Source organism: Manacus candei, unplaced genomic scaffold (genome assembly GCF_025592945.1).
Source record: "Manacus candei isolate 608988 ecotype Guabito, Panama unplaced genomic scaffold, ASM2559294v1 h1tg000035l, whole genome shotgun sequence".
In the NCBI taxonomy this organism is placed as follows: domain Eukaryota; kingdom Metazoa; phylum Chordata; class Aves; order Passeriformes; family Pipridae; genus Manacus; species Manacus candei.
The window spans coordinates 170611-189656 of NW_026138083.1; the positions used below are offsets into that span (position 1 = coordinate 170611).

At 51.8% G+C, this 19046-nt stretch overlaps 1 long non-coding RNA gene across 1 annotated transcript; it reads left to right on the top strand.

The window, feature by feature from the left end:
- The first annotated feature begins 1425 nt into the window (after positions 1–1425).
- On the top strand, positions 1426–3900 carry LOC127473384 (uncharacterized). The gene is made up of 3 exons (XR_007905434.1): positions 1426–1557; positions 1975–2570; positions 2984–3900. It is a non-coding gene; the product is annotated as an uncharacterized LOC127473384 (long non-coding RNA).
- Positions 3901–19046: the final 15146 nt, after the last annotated feature.

Below are 19046 nucleotides of genomic sequence, written 5' to 3' on the forward strand. Positions count from 1 at the left end.
AAGCCCAAACCCTGTCCCTATCCCAGCCCCTCAGTGATTTCAGCTCGAGACCCACAAGCTTTATTGCACTGCCAGCTCTGCTCTCTCAGCAGTAGCTCTGCATCTTGCCAGCGCCGCCACGGGAAGCTGCTCCAGGTTCTCGCTGCAGGATCTTCAGCTTGGCTCCAGCTCTGGGATTTTCCAGCTCCATCCTCGCACTCCCAATCCCAGTCCCCCAGCTACTCCTCTTACCCCATAACTCCTAGCCCAACTGCAAACTCTCAATCCCAGCCCTATACTGATTTCAGCCCCAGCCTCTCACTCCACATTCCCAATTATAATCCCAATTCCACAGACACACAGGGATTTCAGCGACAGTGCCACAGGCCCTATTTCCGCCCCACACTGATTCCTGCCCAGGTGTTACAGCCCCAAGCCCAGAACCCTGTCCCTATCCCAGCCCCTCAGTGATTTCAGCTCGAGACCCACAAGCTTTATTGCACTGCCAGCTCTGCTCTCTCAGCAGTAGCTCTGCATCTTGCCAGCGCCGCCACGGGAAGCTGCTCCAGGTTCTCGCTGCAGGATCTTCAGCTTGACTCCAGCTCTGCCACTTTCCAGCTCCACCCTCACATTCCAATCCCAGTCTCCCACTTCCCAATTCCTCACCCTCCCAATTCCCGTCCACCAGGTACTCCTCCTACCCCAGAACTCCTAGCCCAACTCCAAAGTCAAAACCCCAGCTCTAGACTCATTTCAGCCCTACCCACCCAGCCCACGTTCCTGCTCATCAATCCTTATTCCACAGACACACAGGGATTTCAGTGACGCTGCCACAGTCCTCATCTGAGCTCCAGACACCCACCCAGCTCCAGAGACGCAATCCCAGCCCTATATGGATTTCAGCCCCAGCCTCTCACTCCACATTCCCAATTATAATCCCGAGTCCAAACACACACAGATTTCAGTGACAGTGCCACAGGCCCTATCTCACAGGGATTGCTGTCATTCCTGCCCCAAGTGTTACAGTCCCAAGCCCAAACCCTGTCCCTATCCCAGCCCCTCAGTGATTTCAGCTCGAGACCCACAAGCTTTATTGCACTGCCAGCTCTGCTCTCTCAGCAGTAGCTCTGCATCTTGCCAGCGCCGCCACGGGAAGCTGCTCCAGGTTCTCGCTGCAGGATCTTCAGCTTGGCTCCAGCTCTGCCACTTTCCAGCTCCACCCTCGCACTCCCAATCCCAGTCCCCCAGCTACTCCTCTTACCCCAAAACTCCTAGCCCAACTGCAAACTCTCAATCCCAGCCCTATACTGATTTCAGCCCCAGCCTCTCACTCCACATTCCCAATTATAATCCCAATTCCACAGACACACAGGGATTTCAGCGACGGTGCCACAGGCCCTATTTCCGCCCCACACTGATTCCTGCCCAGGTGTTACAGCCCCGAGCCCAGAACCCTGTCCCTATCCCAGCCCCTCAGTGATTTCAGCTCGAGACCCACAAGCTTTATTGCACTGCCAGCTCTGCTCTCTCAGCAGTAGCTCTGCATCTTGCCAGCGCCGCCACGGGAAGCTGCTCCAGGTTCTCGCTGCAGGATCTTCAGCTTGGCTCCAGCTCTGCCACTTTCCAGCTCCACCCTCACACTCCCAATCCCAGTCCCCCAGCTGCTCCTCCAGACCCATAATTCCTATCCCAATTCCAAAATCACAAACCCAGCTCTATACTGATTTCAGCTCTACCCATCCAACTCACGTTCCTGCCCAACAATCCCTATTCCACAGCCACACACAGATTTCAGCAATGCTGCCACAGGCCCTATCTCACAGGGATTGCTGTCATTCCTGCCCCAAGTGTTACAGTCCCAAGCCCAGAACCCAGCCCTACCCCAGCCCCTCAGTGATTTCAGCTCGAGACCCACAAGCTTTATTGCACTGCCAGCTCTGCTCTCTCAGCAGTAGCTCTGCATCTTGCCAGCGCCGCCACGGGAAGCTGCTCCAGGTTCTCGCTGCAGGATCTTCAGCTTGGCTCCAGCTCTGGGATTTTCCAGCTCCACCCTCACATTCCAATCCCAGTCTCCCACTTCCCAATTCCTCACCCTCCCAATTCCCGTCCACCAGGTACTCCTCCTACCCCAGAACTCCTAGCCCAACTCCAAAGTCAAAACCCCAGCTCTAGACTCATTTCAGCCCTACCCACCCAGCCCACGTTCCTGCTCATCAATCCTTATTCCACAGACACACAGGGATTTCAGTGACGCTGCCACAGTCCTCATCTGAGCTCCAGACACCCTCCCAGCTCCAGAGACGCAATCCCAGCCCTATATGGATTTCAGCCCCAGCCTCTCACTCCACATTCCCAATTATAATCCCGAGTCCAAACACACACAGATTTCAGTGACAGTGCCACAGGCCCTATCTCACAGGGATTGCTGTCATTCCTGCCCCAAGTGTTACAGTCCCAAGCCCAAACCCTGTCCCTATCCCAGCCCCTCAGTGATTTCAGCTCGAGACCCACAAGCTTTATTGCACTGCCAGCTCTGCTCTCTCAGCAGTAGCTCTGCATCTTGCCAGTGCCGCCACGGGAAGCTGCTCCAGGTTCTCGCTGCAGGATCTTCAGCTTGGCTCCAGCTCTGGGATTTTCCAGCTCCACCCTCGCACTCCCAATCCCAGTCCCCCAGCTACTCCTCTTACCCCATAACTCCTAGCCCAACTGCAAACTCTCAATCCCAGCCCTATACTGATTTCAGCCCCAGCCTCTCACTCCACATTCCCAATTATAATCCCAATTCCACAGACACACAGGGATTTCAGCGACAGTGCCACAGGCCCTATTTCCGCCCCACACTGATTCCTGCCCAGGTGTTACAGCCCCAAGCCCAGAACCCTGTCCCTATCCCAGCCCCTCAGTGATTTCAGCTCGAGACCCACAAGCTTTATTGCACTGCCAGCTCTGCTCTCTCAGCAGTAGCTCTGCATCTTGCCAGCGCCGCCACGGGAAGCTGCTCCAGGTTCTCGCTGCAGGATCTTCAGCTTGGCTCCAGCTCTGCCACTTTCCAGCTCCACCCTCACACTCCCAATCCTACTCCCCCAGCTACTCCTCTTACCCCATAACTCCTAGCCCAACTGCAAACTCTCAATCCCAGCCCTATACTGATTTCAGCCCCAGCCTCTCACTCCACATTCCCAATTATAATCCCAATTCCACAGACACACAGGGATTTCAGCGACGGTGCCACAGGCCCTATCTCCGCCCCACACTGATTCCTGCCCAGGTGTTACAGCCCCGAGCCCAGAACCCTGTCCCTATCCCAGCCCCTCAGTGATTTCAGCTCGAGACCCACAAGCTTTATTGCACTGCCAGCTCTGCTCTCTCAGCAGTAGCTCTGCATCTTGCCAGCGCCGCCACGGGAAGCTCCTCCAGGTTCTCGCTGCAGGATCTTCAGCTTGGCTCCAGCTCTGGGATTTTCCAGCTCCACCCTCGCACTCCCAATCCCAGTCCCCCAGCTGCTCCTCCAGACCCATAATTCCTATCCCAATTCCAAAATCACAAACCCAGCTCTATACTGATTTCAGCTCTACCCATCCAACTCACGTTCCTGCCCAACAATCCCTATTCCACAGTCACACACAGATTTCAGCAATGCTGCCACAGGCCCTATCTCACAGGGATTGCTGTCATTCCTGCCCCAAGTGTTACAGTCCCAAGCCCAGAACCCAGCCCTACCCCAGCCCCTCAGTGATTTCAGCTCGAGACCCACAAGCTTTATTGCACTGCCAGCTCTGCTCTCTCAGCAGTAGCTCTGCATCTTGCCAGCGCCGCCACGGGAAGCTGCTCCAGGTTCTCGCTGCAGGATCTTCAGCTTGGCTCCAGCTCTGGGATTTTCCAGCTCCACCCTCACATTCCAATCCCAGTCTCCCACTTCCCAATACCTCACCCTCCCAATTCCCGTCCACCAGGTACTCCTCCTACCCCAGAACTCCTAGCCCAATTCCAAAGTCAAAACCCCAGCTCTAGACTCATTTCAGCCCTACCCACCCAGCCCACGTTCCTGCTCATCAATCCTTATTCCACAGACACACAGGGATTTCAGTGACGCTGCCACAGTCCTCATCTGAGCTCCAGACACCCTCCCAGCTCCAGAGACGCAATCCCAGCCCTATATGGATTTCAGCCCCAGCCTCTCACTCCACATTCCCAATTATAATCCCGAGTCCAAACACACACAGATTTCAGCGACAGTGCCACAGGCCCTATCTCACAGGGATTGCTGTCATTCCTGCCCCAAGTGTTACAGTCCCAAGCCCAAACCCTGTCCCTATCCCAGCCCCTCAGTGATTTCAGCTCGAGACCCACAAGCTTTATTGCACTGCCAGCTCTGCTCTCTCAGCAGTAGCTCTGCATCTTGCCAGCGCCGCCACGGGAAGCTGCTCCAGGTTCTCGCTGCAGGATCTTCAGCTTGGCTCCAGCTCTGGGATTTTCCAGCTCCACCCTCACACTCCCAATCCTACTCCCCCAGCTACTCCTCTTACCCCATAACTCCTAGCCCAACTGCAAACTCTCAATCCCAGCCCTATACTGATTTCAGCCCCAGCCTCTCACTCCACATTCCCAATTATAATCCCAATTCCACAGACACACAGGGATTTCAGCGACGGTGCCACAGGCCCTATTTCCGCCCCACACTGATTCCTGCCCAGGTGTTACAGCCCCGAGCCCAGAACCCTGTCCCTATCCCAGCCCCTCAGTGATTTCAGCTCGAGACCCACAAGCTTTATTGCACTGCCAGCTCTGCTCTCTCAGCAGTAGCTCTGCATCTTGCCAGCGCCGCCACGGGAAGCTGCTCCAGGTTCTCGCTGCAGGATCTTCAGCTTGGCTCCAGCTCTGGGATTTTCCAGCTCCACCCTCGCACTCCCAATCCCAGTCCCCCAGCTGCTCCTCCAGACCCATAATTCCTATCCCAATTCCAAAATCACAAACCCAGCTCTATACTGATTTCAGCTCTACCCATCAAACTCACGTTCCTGCCCAACAATCCCTATTCCACAGCCACACAGATTTCAGCAATGCTGCCACAGGCCCTATCTCACAGGGATTGCTGTCATTCCTGCCCCAAGTGTTACAGTCCCAAGCCCAGAACCCAGCCCTACCCCAGCCCCTCAGTGATTTCAGCTCGAGACCCACAAGCTTTATTGCACTGCCAGCTCTGCTCTCTCAGCAGTAGCTCTGCATCTTGCCAGCGCCACCATGGGAAGCTGCTCCAGGTTCTCGCTGCAGGATCTTCAGCTTGGCTCCAGCTCTGGGATTTTCCAGCTCCAACTTCACACTCCCAATCCCAGTTCCCCAGGTGCTCCTCCAGCCCCAGAAACCCGATCCCAACTCTAAAGTCCAGATCCCTGCCCTAGACTGATTTCAGCTCTTTCCCCTTAGTGCACGTTTCCACCCATCAATCCCTATTCCACAGACACACAGATGTTTCAGCGACGGTGCCAGTCCCTGTCTCAATCCTACAGTGATATCTGCTGCAGTGCCTCAGTCCCTCTCCGTACTCCACAGTCCCTTTCCGAGCACCACTCTCCCTATCCCATACCCAGACCCACAACCTTTATTTCTCTGCCAGCCCTGCTGTCACCTCCCGGTAAAGCTGCCGCACATTCCAATCCTAGCATCTTTCTTTTGATAAAGGTCTGAGTTTTCCACCCCAGCTCTCAAGCCCACATTCCAGGTCAGGCCTGACTACTTTTATCCCAGCTCCATCCCTGCAGTACTTATGCCAGGTCCATGCTCCCTAAGCCAGCCCCACTCTTGTTCTGCCCACAGTCCTACCGTCTTTATGTCTCCACCAGTTCTGCTGCCTCAGCTTTCTGCTGCCTCTGCCTCAGCTTTCTGCTGCCTCTGCCTAAATCTTCTCCTGGGTGTCTCTGTAGCCCGGGGCTGTTGACAAGGTCACAAATCAGTCTTTGTCGTTCACTTAAATATCTCTAGGAGCTGTCCCACCCATCCCAACGGGAAGAGCAACAAAACAATAGAATAAACAATCAAGTAGTCAAAGATGAAAATAAAAGTAAAATAAAATTATAATAGAATGAAACATCTTTTATTACTTTTCTGAGCTGTCCCACCCATCCCAACGGGAAGAGCAACAAAACAATAGAATAAACAATCAAGTAGTCAAAGATGAAAATAAAAGTAAAATAAAATTATAATAGAATGAAACATCTTTTATTACTTTTCTTTGTAATAATACTTTCAATACCAGCCGCACTGAGAGGCTGCATCCTAGTCCTTCTGGTTCGGGGGAGCACCCCTGAGCACGGGTCGCTCCCCCACTGAGCACTGACCAAAGCTGGCCGGCACAGCTGCCCGGGACACCGCCTGCCCTACGCCCTGCCTCGGCAGCTGTGGGGGACCGACCCCGGCTCCCCCTGGATCGGCAGCCGAGGGGGTGCTGCCCCATGGCTCCCCACCGCTCCCTGGAGCGGCAGCCGCGAGGGTCCCACCCTGGCTCACCGCCGCTCCTCGGCCCAGCGGCCGCGCCGATCCCGGGCCGCTCCAGCGCCGCCCCAGCCCCGCCGCCGAACTGCCCCCAGCGCCCCCCGCCCACGCCCTTTATAGCCGCGGCCCGCACAGCCCCGCCCCCCTCGTGCCAGCCCAGCCAATCCCAGCGTCCGGCAGCGTCCGGCCCCGCCAATCCCCGCCTGCCCGTTCCCGCCCTGCCCGTCCCCAAGAACGCCGCTGTCCCCTCAGGCCCCGCTCCCAGGGGCCGCTCCGCTCCCGCCCGCTGCCCGCCTCCCTCCCCTTCTCCCGGGAGAACTCCGGGACGGGACGGGACCGCGGACCTCCCGCCCGCCCTTCCAACAGCGCCTGCGGGTGCCGCGGCAGCGCAGGCGCGGCTCCGCCGGATCCCGAAGCAAAGGCGCCGAGAGCGGCGCCTGAGGGGAACGCGGGGGGCGAGGTGGAGAGGGGGGGGCTCCGCGCCGCGGCTGAGCGGGCAGAGCTTGCTCGACCGCGGCCCCATTGAAAGGGCCGCCGCCGCTCCCGCCCCCTCCCCGCCTCCCGGAAGAACTCCCAGACGGGACGTGAGCGCGGAGCTGTGCCACCCGCCCTCCCTGGTCCCAACAGGGCCTGTCGGGGGCTGCGGCAGCGCAGGCGCGGCTCCGGAAGCAAAGGCGCCGGCACCTACAGCGCCTGAGGGGAACGTGGGGAAGGGGGGCGGCGCCGCGACGCGGCTGAGCGGGCACAGCTTACGGGACCGCGGCCCCATTGAAAGGGCGGGCTACGATTGGACGGAGCGGAGAAAAGCGGGCTGGGAGTGGCGGGCCGGGATCGGACCTGCACGTCGGGAGCCACAACCTCCCGGAGAGAGCGGCCCCTCTGCCCAAGACAGGCCACGTGCCTGGAGCGGCAGCCGCGGGAGTCCCGCCCCAGCTCACCGCCGATCTCGCCCCGGCTCCCGCAGCTCCAGCGCCGCTTCCACCTCCGCCGCCGAACTGCCCCCCCCGCGCCCCCTCCCCCGCTATTTATAGACCGCGGCCCGCATAGCCCCGCCCCCCCGTGCCAGCCCCGCCAATCCCCACCCGCCCGTTCCCGAGAACGCCGCTGGCCCCGCAGGCCCCGCTCCCGGAGCCCCTCCCGCCCGCTCCCCGCCTCCCTCCCCTTCTCCTGGGAGAGCTCCCGGACGGGACGTGACCGCGGAGCTCCCACCGCCCTTCCGTGGTCCCAGCAGCGCCTGTGGGGAACGGGGAGACGGTGCCGCGCGGAGGGGCCGCGCCGCGGCTGAGCGGGCAGAGCTTGCGGGACCGCGGACGGATTGAAAAGGCGGGCTGTGATTGGACGGCGCCAAGAAAGGCGGGCCGGGATTGGCGGGCCAGACGCTGCCTCGGGCCCGGATTGGCGGGGCTTGGAGCCCGCGGGGCCGCGGCCGCGGGTGGCGGGAGGTGCTCGGGTGGTCGGGAGGAGGGACGAGGGCCGTGTCGGAGGGGCCCTTCCCGCGGGTCCGTGGCCGCCCCGGGTCCCGCTCCCGGGACCCCGTCCCCTGCCCCGCCCCTTGGTCGGGCTGCACCCCCGGGGTCCCGGCCCCAAGGCCCCTGCAGAGCCCCTCGGGGAGCCCCGCACCGGCACACGGGGCGGTTCCGGGTCCCGAAGGCGGACTGTGCGGCATGGGGGACCGGGGAGCAGCGGCGACGTGGTGGGCCGGGAGTCGGCGGCGGGGAGCGGGGAGGACGCAGAGCGGCAGTGCGCCTCTGACCGCCTCTCCCCACGCGGCAGTTCTGCTTCTACGGGGACTTAGACTGCCCCGACTGGGTGCTGGCTGAGATCAGCTCCCTGCCCGAAATCTTTTAAGTGCCCGCCCCCACCCCCATACCCCTGCCCGCCCCAGGCCCGCTGCCCACCCTCCTTCTCCTGCGCAGTCCCTGCTGCTGCTGAAGTTCAGCGCTATTTCAGTACTTGTTCTACTTGTGCTTCTGAAAAAAAGCTAGAATCAGGATAGCCAAAGCAACATAGAAAGTCTATTCCATCTTCAACTACATTACAGGGCAAAGGAAATAAGTGATCCTACCCATCAGTGGAACAGGGGAAGAATGAAGATTAAGTCTGTGAGCTATAGAAGAGAAACTGACACAAATCTCCCCAAAAAATGGCCAGAAATTGACAAAAATCTCTCTAAAAAATTACCCAAAACTGACAAAAATCTACCCCAAAAATGGCCAGAAACTCACCCAAATCTCCCCCAAAAAAATGGCCAGAAACTGACATAAATCTCCCTAAAAAATGGTCAGAAACTGACACAAATCTCCCTAAAAAATGACTCAAAACTCACCCAAAACTCCCCACAAAAATGGCCAGAAACTGACACAAATCTCCCCAAAAAATGGCCAGAAACGCACCCAAATCTCCCCAAAACTTGGCCAGAAACTGACACAAATCTCCCTAAAAAATGACCCAAAACTGACAGAAACCTCCCCAAAATAATGGCCAGAAACTGACACAAATCTCCCTAAAAAATGACCAAAAACTGACACAAATCTCCCCAAAAAATGGCCAGAAACAGACACAAATCTCCCCAAAATAATGGCCAGAAACTGACACAAATCACCCTAAAAAATGACCCAAAACTGACAGGAATCTCCACCAAAAAATCGCAGGAAACTGACCCAAATCTCCCCAAAAAATGGCCAGAATCTGACACAAATCTCCCTTAAAAATGACCCAAAACTGACCCAAATCTCCCCAAAAAAAGGCCAGAAACTCACCCAAATCTAACCCAAAAAAAGGGTAAGAAACTCACCCAAATCTCCCCAAAAAATGGCCAGAAACTCACCCAAATCTCCCCAAAAAATGGCCAGAAACTCACCCAAATCTCCCTAAAAAATGACCCAAAACTGACGCAAATCTCCCCAAAATATGACCCAAAACTGACACAAATCTCCCCAAAATATGACCCAAAACTGACACAAATCTCCCCCCAAAAATGACCAAAAACTGACACAAATCTCCCCAAGAAAATGGCCAGAAACTGACACAAATCTCCCCAAAAAAATGGCCAGAAACTCACCCAAATCTCCCCAAAAAAATGGCCCGAAACTCACCCAAATCTCCCCAAAAAATGACCCAAAACTGACACAAATCTCCCCAAAAAAATGGCCAGAAACTCACCCAAATCTCCCCAAAAAATGGCCAAAAACTGACACAAATCTCCCCAAAAACATGGCCAGAAACTCACCCAAATCTACCCAAAAAATGGCCAGAAACTCACCCAAATCTCCCCAAAAAAAGGGTAAGAAACTCACCCAAATCTCCCCAAAAAATGGCCAGAAACTCACCCAAATCTCCCCAAAAAATGGCCAGAAACTCACCCAAATCTCCCTAAAAAATGACCCAAAACTGACCCAAATCTCCCCAAAAAATGACCCAAAACTGACACAAATCTCCCTAAGAAATGACCCAAAACTGACACAAATCTCCTCAAAAGAAGGCCAGAAACTGACACAAATCTCCCGAAAAAATGCCCCAAAACTCACCCAAATCTCCCCAAAAAAGTAGCCAGAAACTGACACAAATCTCCCCCAAAAAATGGCCAGAAACTCACCGAAATCTCCCAAAAAAAATGACCCAAAACTGACACAAATCTCCCCAAAAAATGGCCAGAAACTGACACAAATTTCCCTTAAAAAATGACCCAAAACTGACACAAATCTCCGTAAAAAATGACCCAAAACTGACAGAAATCTCCTCAAAAAATGGCCAGAAACTGACACAAATCTCCCGAAAAAATGTCCCAAAACTCACCCAAATCTCCCCAAAAAAATGGCCAGAAACTCACCCAAATCTCCCTAAAAAATGACCCAAAACTGACCCAAATCTCCCCTAAAAAATGGTCAGAAACTGACACAAATCCCTCCAAAAAATGGCCAGAAACTCACAAAAATCTCCTTAAAAAATGACCCAAAACTGACACAAATCTCCCTAAAATATGACCCAAAACTGACTCAAATCTCCCAAAAAATGGCCAGAAACTCACCCAAATCTCCCCAAAAATATGGCCAGAAACTCACCCAAATCTCCCCAAAAATATGGCCAGAAATTCACCCAAATCTCCCCAAAAAAATGGTAAGAAACTCACCCAAATCTCCCCAAAAAAATGCCCCAAAACTCACCCAAATCTCCGAAAAAATGACCCAAAACTGACCAAAATCTCCCCAAAAAAATGGCCAGAAACTGGCAGAAATTTCCCCAAAAAAATGGCCAGAAACTCACCCAAATCTCCCCAAAAAAATGGCCAAAAACTGACACAAATCTCCACAAAAAATGGCCAGAAACTGACATAAATCTCCCTAAAAAATGACCAGAAACTGATCCAAATCTGCCCTAAAAAAAGGTCAGAAACTCACCCAAATCTCCTCAAAAAATTGCCAGAAACAGACACAAATCTCCCTAAATAATGACCCAAAACTGACCCAAATCTCCCCCCAAAAAATGGCCAGACACTGACAAAAATCTCCCCAAAAAAATGGCCAGAAACTCACCCAAATCTCCCCAAAAAAAGGGTAAGAAACTCACCCAAATCTCCCCCAAAAAATGGCCAGAAACTCACCCAAATCTCCCCCAAAAAATCACCCAAAACTGACAAAAATCTCCCCAAAAAAATAGCCAGAAACTCACCAAAATCTCCCCAAAAAATGGCCAGAAACTGACACAAATCTCCCTAAAAAATGACCCAAAATTGACCCAAATCTCCCCCAAAAAAATGGCCAGAAACTCACCAAAATCTCTTTAAAAAATGACCCAAAACTGACACAAATCTCCCTTAAAAAATGGCCAGAATCTGACACAAATCTCCCTAAAAAAATGTCCCAAAACTCACCCAAATCTCCCCAAAAAATGGCCAGAAACTGACACAAATCTCCTCAAAAAAATGGCCAGAAACTCACCCAAATCTCACCAAAAAAATGGCCAGAAACTGACACAAATCTCCCCAAAAAAATGGCCAGAAACTCTCCCAAATCTCCCCAAAAAAATGGCCAGAAACTGACACAAATCTCCCTAAAAAATGACCCAAAAGTGACCCAAATCTCCCCGAAAAAATGGTCAGAAACTGACACAAATCCCTCCAAAAAATGGCCAGAAACTCACAAAAATCTCCCCAAAAAAATGGCCAGAAACTCACAAAAATCTCCCTAAAAAATGACCCAAAACTGACACAAATCTCCCTAAAATATGACCCAAAACTGACTCAAATCTCCCAAAAAATGGCCAGAAACGCACCCAAATCTCCCCAAAAATATGGCCAAAAACTCACCCAAATCTCCCCAAAAATATGGCCAGAAACTCACCCAAATCTCCCCAAAAAATGGCCAGAAACTGACACAAATCTCCCTAAAAAATGACCCAAAATTGACCCAAATCTCCCCAAAAAAATGTCCAAAAACTGACACAAATCTCCCCAAAAAATGGCCAGAAACTGACACAAATCTCCCTAAAAATGACCAGAAACTCACCCAAATCTCCCCAAAAAAAGGGTAAGAAACTCACCCAAATCTCCCCCAAAAAATGGCCAGAAACTCACCCAAATCTCCCCCAAAAAATCACCCAAAACTGACAAAAATCTCCCCAAAAAAATAGCCAGAAACTCACCAAAATCTCCCCAAAAAATGGCCAGAAACTGACACAAATCTCCCTAAAAAATGACCCAAAATTGACCCAAATCTCCCCCAAAAAAATGGCCAGAAACTCACCAAAATCTCTTTAAAAAATGACCCAAAACTGACACAAATCTCCCTTAAAAAATGGCCAGAATCTGACACAAATCTCCCTAAAAAATGTCCCAAAACTCACCCAAATCTCCCCAAAAAATGGCCAGAAACTGACACAAATCTCCTCAAAAAAATGGCCAGAAACTCACCCAAATCTCCCCAAAAAAATGGCCAGAAACTGACACAAATCTCCCTAAAAAATGACCCAAAAGTGACCCAAATCTCCACAAAAAAATGGTCAGAAACTGACACAAATCTCCCCAAAAAAATGGCCAGAAACTCACCCAAATCTCCCTAAAAAATGACCCAAAACAGACACAAATCTCCCCAAAAAAATGACCCAAAACTGACACAAATCTCCCCAAAAAATGGCCAGAAACTCACCCAAATCAGCCCAAAAGATGACCAAAAACTGACAAAAATAACCCCAAAAATGACCCTAAACTGACCCAAATCTCCCCAAAAAATGAGCAGAAACTTACAAAAAATAACCCCAAAAAATGACCCAAAACTGACACAAATCTCCCCAAAGAATGACCTAAACATGATAGAAATCATCTCCCCAAAAAATCACCAGAAACTGATCCAATTCACCACAAGAAATGGTCAGAAACTGACACAAATCTCCCCAAAAAATGACCAGAAACTGATAAAAAATCTCCACCTAAATGAGCAGAAACTGACAAAAAATAACCCCAAAAATGGCCAGAAACTCACCCAAATCTCCCCAAAAAATGACCAGAAACTTCCAAAAGATAACCCCAAATAATGACCCAAAACTGACCCTAATCTCCTCAAAAAATGGCCAGAAACTCACACAAATCACCCCAAAAAATGGCCAGAAACTCACTCAAATCTCCCCAAAAAATGGTCAGAAAGTGACAAAAATAACCCCCCAAATGGCCAGAAACTCACACAAATCACCCCAAAAAATGACCCAAAACTGACCTAAATCTCCCCAAAAAATGACCAAAACTCACCCAAATCTCCCAAAAAATTACCCAAAAATCATACAAATCTCCCTAAAAAAGGACTCAAAACTGACCCAAATCATCCCATAAAATGAGCCAAAACTGCCCCCTTGTTACAGATTCGAATATTCCCCTGGGCAAAATTAAAACTCATACAAGCTATCTGTTGATACCAAAACTCTTTTTATTAATTGCTAAGAGATGCAAAGAGGAAAAAATCAGAAAAGGTTGGGAAATGCTGCGATTGCTTTTAGAAGCAGAGAAAAGCTAGCAGCAAAGCTCCCTTGCGCCGAGCTGCTCTGTGGGCTGGGGGACAGAGAGAGCAGCAGTGCTGGGCCTTGTCTGTCTCTGCCGCTCCCAGCCCGCGCAGAGGTCCCGCTCCAGCCCCAGCTCTCGGCCCTCACCAATGTGGTCAGGGCGGGGAACTCCCGCGGGTGGCTCGGGGGGGCTCAGTCCAGTTCAGGACGGCAGAGGTCTGGTCTCTGCTGAGGGGCGGGCAGCTCACGGTGGCAGAAGAAAAGGTGAGGGCGACGTGGGGGAGAGACTCTCAGCTGCTATAGCCAGCTCTCTCTCCCACTCCTCTTTCCCTGCTTTTCCCAAATTTCTCCTCCACTTTTATAGTGTTCAAAGGAGGTTGTGTGTGGTTTCTTGGCACGTAGCCCTATCCAGATGTTCGCAGATATGATAACCATGAACAATAACAGGATCCTTTGGCAGGAAAACTCCAGTGGGAAAATTCTGGTGAGGACTTGTGTTGGAAAACTGACACAGAATTTTTGGTAGGGAGTTTTCTGACAGGCAGAAACAATGGCGAAACATAATTTCTGGCGTTTGTATGTTATCTGTTACACTCCCAGCAGCCCCAAACCCTCCCCCAGCTCCCCCGCATCTGTCCCACAGCCCAGCCCAGCTCCAGGCTCTCCCCCAGTGCTGTGTCAGCTCCAGCCCTGGCAGAGCTGCAAACACCCCCCAGCTCGGCCCCCCGGGCTCCTGAACCCCCAAACCAAGGCTCAGGCTCACAAGCAGCAACTGACCTGGAACACAGAAAGGTTTCAAGGCACTCCAGAACTCAGAAACCTGTTCATGCCTTGCCAGGCTGCCCCAGTTCTGTCCCATCCAACTGAGCCAGGCAGGTGAGGCCAAGGCTCCCCTTCTTCCCGGGGAATCACTCTCCGAGCACCTGGAAACAACCTGGTGTGATAAACTGAGAAAATGATTTGGGCTAATTAAGAGAAAACAGTGTAAGGTCAATATGACCTGGAGAGAGAAAAGAAAAACAAATCGTAAAACTTAAGTGGGCCCCTATAAAGAGATAAAACAAGTTACCTCCCTTTTACCTTGTGTAGGATTTATAGTGAGAGAATTTTGTTTAGTTAGCTAGAAAATAGCACCTTTCTTAAAATTTATAACTTTGTATAGATAACAAGCAAACATCTGCTGAATGTCTGACTTGACAATATATTATGGATGCTTATAGATAACATTCTTGTTAAGAAAAACATTTGTTGAATGTCTGACTTAACAATGTGTAATGTTTATGCTTATGTATAATGAATATTCATGAAGTAGCTGGAAATAAATGTAGAACAACTGTCTTCTTTGGGTCTGACACGCGTTGGGAGTTGTTGAACCCCTCCGTGATCGCCCAGCACTGAATTTGCTTTTATCATATAATAAATTCTGATTGGAAATCACCTGACTGGGTTTCTATTTCTCACACTGGAAAAGGCACAATGTCGAAACCAATAAACAACAAAATGGACTTTATTGAGCTGCAACACCAGGACAGTCCCAGGAGGCAAAGGCGAGAGGAGCACCAAAGCAGCACCTGGAAGTGTGGCTGGAGGAACACAGTCTCACCAAGTTGTGAGCAGGGCATGGCATTTGGGAACAGCCCCTGCCGACTGGAGAGGATTCAGGCCCCAGGCTCAGTCTGCAGCTGGCGGTCAGTCTCAGCCATTACCTCCAAACACCACCTCTCCCCCCTCTGCATCACCTCCCACTTTCCTACAGAAAACAGTGGTTGTGGCCCCTCTAAATTACCCCAGGTTTTCGGCTAAAAGGGTCACTTCTGTCCCTGCTAAGTAACCTCAGGTTTTCTGTCCAAAATGCTGCCTCGGTCTGGTCTGAATTCCCAGCCTTTCTCTCACAAAGGCTCCTTTTTCCTCTCTAAGGTACCCCTGGATTGACCCCACAAAACCGGTGATTTTATTTCATCCAAATTACCTCAGCATATTCAGGTGGAAGATGTCGCCTCTGCTCCCCCTCCCAGTTTGCTTTTCCCTCAGAGACGTTCCTTCCGATCCCGGCACAGGGACTCGGGTTGGACCCCTAAACCTCCCGCGACCACCTCAGGTTTTACCCCAGAACTGTCCCTTCCTGTCCCGCTCAAGGAACCTCGATTTTCCCCCTGAATGTCCCTCACTAATTTCCTCGGGTTTACCTCAAAAGGTTCATTTTACCCCTCCGTGAGAGGCGGGTGCCCCGGGAACGGGCACGGCCGCTCCTTCCCCGCTCAGTGCCGCCGGCCCGGCCCATCCCCTGCGGGGCTCCCCCGGGCCGGCCCGTTCCCCGCTCCCCATTTCCCGTTCCCCATTCCCCGCTAATTGTCCCCCGTTAATTGTTCCCCGCTCCCCGGGCACGGCGCATGCGCAGGTCCCGTCGCTGCAGCCTCGCCCTTTGACCAGCAGGCGGCACCGCAGTCATTGAAGTCATTGCGCATGCGCTGCCCTTGGCCCGGGCCGGCCGCACCTACCACATGACTGGGGCCGTGTGCTGGCTCACTGCGCATGCGCCCCAGCCCAGCACACTTCCGGTGCCTCAGGGCGAGCGCCCGTTGTTGTTTGATTTATACCTACGCAAGTCATATTTTCACTTTCGAGGCCTACAGATCCATATTCGGAATTTCTTAGACCCTAGAATCCTGTATATAAATATAACAGGTTCGAGGTTTTAGTTTTAAAATTAATTTTTTATATAAATTATTTGCTTATATATATGTATATAAATGAGAAACTGTAAAGGCTTTAGCGTTTTACACACACGCGCGCACGCACACTCTCCCTATGAATTTCCAGGCATTTTTGGACCGTAACCTCCCCTTTTTAGGGGATCACATCTAACCCCCTTGATTTCCCCACTCTGGGGTGTGAGAGGAAATTCTGAGGCAAAAAAAAAAAATCAGCTTTTGGGGTGAAAAGGGCATATTGTGGGCTGTGGGAGGGAATCTTGAGGTAAAAGGGGCAGATGTTGAGGTAAAAATGCAGGTTTGGGGATGAAAATGAAAATTTGGGAGGATGGGAAAACATTTCTAAGGTAAAAAAATCAGATTTTGGGGGTCTGGGGGCACATTTTTAGGTTAAAAAAAAGCAGATTTGGGGGACGGGGAAAAAATTCTGAAGTAAAAAAATGCAGGTTTTGACATCTGGAGGCAGATTTGGGGGTAAAATGGCAGAATTGGGGTGAAAGGAGCAGACTGGGGAGTCTGGAGGGATATTTTGAGCTGGAAAAGGCAGATTTGCGGTGAAAAGAGCAGATTTTGGTTCAAAGGGGGCAGCTATCAAGGTTGAAAGGGCAGATTTTGATGCCTGGAGGGAGATTTTGGGACTGAAATTGGCATATTTGATGCAAAACGGGTCAGATATTGAGGTCAAAAAGGCAAAGCTGCGGTGAAAAGTAGATTTGGGATTCAAAGGGGCTGATTTGGTGTAAAAATGGCAGATTTGGGGTGAAAAGGGCAGGTTTTTGCATCTAGATTCAGACTGGGGATTTAAAAGGCTGATTTTGACATCTGGAGGGAGACGCTGTGGTGAAAATTGCAGGTTTTGGGGTGAAAGAGGCCGATTTGGAGTGAAGGCTGCAGTTTTGGGGTGAAAAGTGCTGCATTTGAGGGCTCATCTCCCCTGGGGGGGGAGAGAGGAGCCCCCTCCCTGCCAGTGGCTCAGTTGGTGAGAGCCTGGTGCTGGTGTGCCTTCCATCCCCCAGGGGCCATGGGCCTTGTAGGTGCCTTCCACCCCACCAGCGCTCTCCCAGTGACATCAGGGTGTCCCAAATCCATCAGCACCCCCCGGGCTCCAGCCTCCCCCCACACCTTTTTGCTCTCCCCAGAGAAGGCACAGAACGAGCCACACTGCCCTGGACAGCAGCACATATATCTCATCCCCCTAAAAAGGGAGCTCTGCTGGAAAAATCAAACCCCCCAAGGGCTGAAGTCCCCCCAGCTCCTGTCCCGTAGCACAGGGGCCGCATGTCCCAGGACGGTGCCTCCCCTCCCTCACCTCCCACACTCTGCCCCGTGTCCCAGGCTGGTGCCTCACCTCCCTCACCTCCCTCACCTCCCACACTCTGCCCCGTGTCCCAGGACGGTGCCTCACCTCCCTCACCTCCCACACTCTGCCCCGTGTCCCAGGCTGGTGCCTCACCTCCCGCTCCGCTCCTTTCCTGCGCTCCAGCAGTGCCAGGAGATGTCTCCTCCCTTCCCCGGGGTGCTGCTGCAGGGACATTACCCCATGGGGCTGCAGGACAGGCTGCACCAGGATGGCAATCTGGGCTGCACCAGGATGGCAATCTGGGCTCCCAGACCCACCCAACAGCTCCCGCCCTCGTGCCACTGCTGCTCCTCCCACTCGGCCAGTGGGGCTGAAAGTCAAGAGTGAAAATTTGAAGATTAACATGAAAAACAATCCTACGGTTCTCCTGCCGCCTCCCACTGCTGTGGCCCAGGAATGGGGTGGGAGCATCAGGGAGACAGGAGGAGAGGGAGACAGGTGGAGAGGCAGAAAGAGGGAGTGGGAGCAGGACAGAGAAAGAAAAAGGACAGGGTGCAGGATGGAGATGAAGAACAAAACTGGGATGGGCAGCACAACAGAAAGGGATTAAAAAAGAAAAGGGGCAGGGAACAGGACAGAAGGACAGCAGTGAGATACAATGAGGACAGAGCAACAGAGTGAAAAAGAAAGAGGGAACATGAGAGAGGCATGGAGAAGGACAGATAAAAAGACAGCAACAGGGAAAGAGGATCAGGGAGCAGGACACTGGGTCAGAATGAGAAAAAGAGGGGCAGGACAGACATAGGAAAAGGAGAAGAAGAAGGAAGGAAAGATAAAGATGCAGACAGGCAGTGACATATGGAGAGTAAAAGTATGACAGGGAACAGGGAAAGGGATTGAGCAATATTTATTAAATTAATATTGAATATTTATTTATTAAAAGAGAAAAACAAAAACAAACTAGAGCAAAGTAGTGACAGGGAATGGGATGGGGAGTAGACAGGACAAGAAAATGACACAAAAGACACACAGAGAGAAAAAAAGGGACGGAAAGTTGGATATAAGGATGAAAGAAACACAGGAACAAAAAGCAGTATTTATTACAGAGTGTGGCTGATGAACATGTAAATGACCCACCAGCTCAGACACAACCATGGCCTGGCACTCCTTAATTCAGCATCTGTTTCTTGGCGGGGCCATAAACCCCCTGACAAAGCTAAATGGGTTGTGTGCACAGGGTGTGGTGCTGCTCAGCCCTGATCCCAGCCTGTGCTCTCAGTTAATGCTCTGATCTCAAACTTTTCTCAGGGAAATTTCACCTTTATCCATGCTCTTCCCCCCCTATTGTCTCAGTGTGCTCTGAATGAACGTGATAAGAGACAAACTCAACTATAACCTTTTCCTTGCTTTTCAGTCATTCCTAACATCAAACACCTCACACTGGAGAAGACTGAATAGCTTATTTTTACCAGTCCAAATTTCTGCAGGTTTTTGTATCATCTGTTTCCTGGCGTTATGAGAAGTGTTTTGGAAACCACAATGAATAAAATGTTCTAATTTTCAGAAGACAGAACTGCACG